The sequence below is a fragment of the Nestor notabilis genome, unplaced genomic scaffold, assembly GCF_000696875.1.
Source record: "Nestor notabilis isolate BGI_N333 unplaced genomic scaffold, ASM69687v1 scaffold15560, whole genome shotgun sequence".
NCBI lineage: Eukaryota > Metazoa > Chordata > Aves > Psittaciformes > Psittacidae > Nestor > Nestor notabilis.
Window position 1 is genome coordinate 13,466 of NW_009911773.1, and position 4,393 is coordinate 17,858.

General features: G+C 37.5%; 1 pseudogene; it reads right to left on the reverse strand.

Annotated features, from left to right (window-relative positions):
• Positions 1-956: 956 nt before the first annotated feature.
• LOC104407117 overlaps positions 957-4,393 on the reverse strand; it is a 13,903-nt pseudogene continuing 10,466 nt past the window's right edge.

The following is a 4,393-nucleotide window of genomic DNA, read 5'->3' on the forward strand; positions in this document are numbered from 1 at the left end:
GGCTTCAAGAAAGCACTCAGGTTAATATTACTCCTAGGTAGTTTTCTCAGAGCTAATTCCAGTTTAATTAACTGTGCGTATTGACAAATACAGAAGTGGATACTCTCCTTTAGCACCAGTAATATTCTTCTTTACCCTCTATTTTTTTAGTTGACCCCTTACTAACTCGAGTATTGGAACGGAGTGTAACTTAGTATCAATATGAGATTCTGAATCAGTTCAATTAAAATCTGTCCAGAAGTTGACTTTGGGAATTTCTGTGTTTCTAGTCAATATAACTTCCCTAACGCTAAGCCCCAACTAATTTAAAACAAAATTACCATGACTTGAATAAACTATCTTTCCAAACTAAGAGTTGAAAATACTGCTAAACCCCAATATTTCCTCCTCCTTAGGCAAATTAAAGAGCATAGATTCCAACTTTGAAACCGAAGATTGGAAGATTTCACCTTAAGTGTTACTAATTCCCAAGTACCAATGTTGAGGCTGCTCTAATGAAAGAGGAATAAGCCAGAAAATTTCACAAGGATGCAGATGTTTTGCTTGAACATCAAGTGTTGTGGGAAATTTCTTATCTAGCATTCCAAACAACACTGAAAGATACTCCTGTATTTTTCATAGTTTCCTCCAGAGTTAGATCTGGAATAGGAGGAATGTGAGTCCAAAGAGACAGATCCCTGCCTTTTGCTTGTTTAGCTCGGGGAAGGAAAAAGGAAGATATCATTGACACAGAAAACGTGGTGAATTCCACTGTCTTCAGAAAAATGGTTTCTGAAATAGAGCTGAAAGCATCTTTTCCTCTATGAAGAAAGTTAAAAGTGGGGAAGGGAAAATTTAAAAACAAAACAACAACAACCAAAAAAAAAAAAAAAGCACCAGGTTTTAGTATATCAAGAAAAGGTAATGCAAACATTCTCTATCAAAATGATCATGCAATCATTTCAAAAAATGTTTACAAAAAGTAGCAAAGCATGAAATATGTAGTTGAGGGGACAACTTCATGCAGAATGGGTTTGTCCAGTACATACCCAGATAGGATCTCTTGGGAGGTGCTTTGATTTCTTCATCCTTACTATCTGCAGCTACATAAAAAACAGTAGAGGGGGAAAAATTAAAAAGAAAAAGGAAGGAAAGACATACAGACTTGTATGATTAAATACAACAGTGGGTCTTATAGTTTAGTCAGTTAGTACATTTTGCTTATAAAAAAATTATAGCCAAAACAAAACATGCCAGAAATTTCAGTCCCAATGCCTTCTATACTCCCACTTCGTGATGTTAAGATAGGGTCAAGCAGTAGGAAGTCCCAAAACAGTCTCAATGCACAACCCAACAGCAGTGTACCTGGGGGAGAAAATGAAGGCTTAAAATAGTGAAACAGACAGCTTAGCTTTTTCTTTACATTTCACAACCAGAGAAAACAAGTTGTTACCTCAGCAACACTGAGTGCATAGATATGTATGTATAATCAGCTAAGCTAATACAGTTGCCTTGCCTCCCATGCAAAATGCTGTTCTAAAATAGTTTCAGAAAGCCTGAGCTTAAGCCAATCATGTGAAGGACAGAGGAGACCCCAATCTGCATGATAAATTCTTCCACTCTAGCCTTCTTCTACCAGTTGAAAAACACATACTATGCAAGTGTGCTTTCCAGTGTCAAAAACAGAGCTCTTCAAGGGATCAAAGTGCTATAATAAGATACAAGTTATAAAGCAGATTAAGACAACCAGCAGTTGGAAGGAAAACTGGATGAGTGACCAGAGGAAATCATTTTCATGTAAAAACACAAGAGCCCATGCTCTACACAGGGAGCCTGGGCTGTATATAATAAGAGACATCCAAGAGCCTATTTTTAACAAATGCTGTCCACTGGTTTTCAGTATAGTTCATACATTCAGGGAGCTAGAAATCTGTCACAATGTCTTAGGCCTGCACTGAAATTGATTCTTTGCTGGAGAGAGGTGGAAGGCTTATATGGGGAAAGAAAAAAAGGGTTCTTCATAGAGTGTCTGTCCCTCCAAGAATATGAATAGACTGCTCTGGCCTGCCAGTGTTTTCAAGAGTGGCCAGATTATTTTAGAAGTCCGTATCTTTGAGCACCTTGCTTCAGCCTCCTCTTGATTCTTCAGTCAAGACACAGAACATGCACATTTTGCTTTTCAATATTTAGCTGTCTAGCATGGTAACACCATCATGCCCCAGAAATACTACAATGCTTTGAATAAAAACAACTACAACAAAAGAAACTGCCACTGAACCTTTCTGCACTGAGCCAACAACATAGCATATATACAGCTACACAGATACCAATTTAAAAGTGAGCAATGAATAATGAGACCTATTGTTACCACAACAATGGTACCAGGAGATTTGCATTAAAGCAGTCAAGATGCAATTAAAGTGGTGTTAAATAAAAGATGAGGAAGTATTTTTTCATGCCTGATGATTTCATCTGCAGACTTCTTCATACAGCTTTCAAAGTATTCACATGCAGGAGAGAGAACTGTCCTATCATTCGAGGGTTTAAAACAAAATTGGGATATTTTGTTGATTTCTTGCTTTGCTTGGTTTGGTTTTTGTCATGTCATGTGTTGTGTGTGTTCCCCCCCAGTTCAGAACTGTTAAAACCAGACTATACAGTCCAAGTTTAAAAACAATAAAACAGTTTCATATATAAAAAGTCACCAATCAGTACATGTAACTGAAATGATAGAGTTTATATATCCAGAACAAAAAGTCAGAGAAGGCAGCAGTAGTACAAGATGGGCTCTACCACTTTCAACTTACTTTCACTTTGCAAGACTTAAAAAAAAGGAGGGCAGAAGGAGGAGAGAGACTCTCATAATTGAGAGTAACTGAAAGAAAAATTAAAAGATTATGTGAGTTTTCCTAACGAGTTCTCTATGTAGAGCCTATAAGAAATAATCAAACACTACTGGGCAAGATTCTGGGGAGGCTGTATTTTTCACACTATGATAGTTCCCCTATAAATGAAACTACAAACATTTTGACTGCATGGCTTTGTTTCTATGTTCTGAATTGCTATTGACATGTATTTTAATCCATTAACAGCACAAAACAGGCTAGAAAATACAGAACAAGCTTGTCAGGATTAGGAAAGACTGCTCCCTAATGCTTTGAGAAATTTTAAGTAGATTCCTTCTGCACTCGTTATTACTTAAGGGACCTTATCTGTGAGAATAATAAAAGCAAAAGAAAAAAGGCAACTCCCACATAATTCAAAACACTCTGACAGACATATACTAATGTGACTGGAGGGGAAACACCACATTTAACAGTAATGCAAGAAAGCAGCAAGCTCTCTTCCACTGAAGTAGTCTATTCACTTTCTAAATATTTTTGATTATTTTGCAGAAACATTCAGAGGCGGGATAGAAATTAAAGAAGAAGAATATTTAAACCGAAGACTAGCCATGTGAGAAATAATAAATTATATTACATAAAGAAATCATGCACCTTCCCCTCAGGATTCTGCAAGGTTAATCAAAAACACTGACTTCAAACCTAGCTTCTCACTGACCCAGCAAGCTATGAGGAAAGAAAGTAAGTACACAGATTTATCAGCTTGCCTAGATCACCATAAAATTTAAGAGGTAAGATTAGGTATAGGAGTAGAAACATGGATCTCACTCCTACTCATATTGTGCTTGAAATACAAACCTTTCTGTCTGGCTTGAAAAGAGCTTTGTATGCATTTATACACTTACTCTGAGCCATTGTGCTATAGCTGGCCTTACTAAAAATCAATCACAAGTAAGAAGAAGACTAGCTGTTCTTCAAGTTTGTAGGAGGAGGCAAGCATTTCAATAGAAATTAATAATAGAAGTCCCTAAGTAAGCAAAATCAGTCTCTCTAGCTAATTAAACACATAAACTGAGTTTCGGGGAAGTGAGGGGGGAAAAGTCAAATGACTTAATGCAACCTTGAGAAGTTTCCATTACCTGGTAAGGGAAAGACCGATAATCTTTTAAGGAGACTGTATGTCTTTCAGAGAGAGTTGTTTAAACAGGGCTACATACTAAACTGAATAGCCTCCCTTTCTGTCCAAAGGTTACCAAATGAGCCTGCAAGACTGCGTGTGTAAATGTGCACGAGGATCATTTCCCCTCAGAAAAGGCAAACAGAGAAACCTTTCTGCCCCTTCACAAAATGCTAGCGTAAGAGAGCAAAGGAGGGAGAAAGCGTACATACCCCTCCCAAATGCTTTCTGGATTTTAACTACTGCTAAATCTAGCTGGAAGTAGTTTAAGTCATTCATCCTTCCAGACTAAGACCCATTGTGAACACCACAGCTTGTGTCTGGGAGCTTGAGTGCAGCTCCCATTCCACATGAGTTCACTTACCTGAATAGTTTCACACTGCACTCCACAATG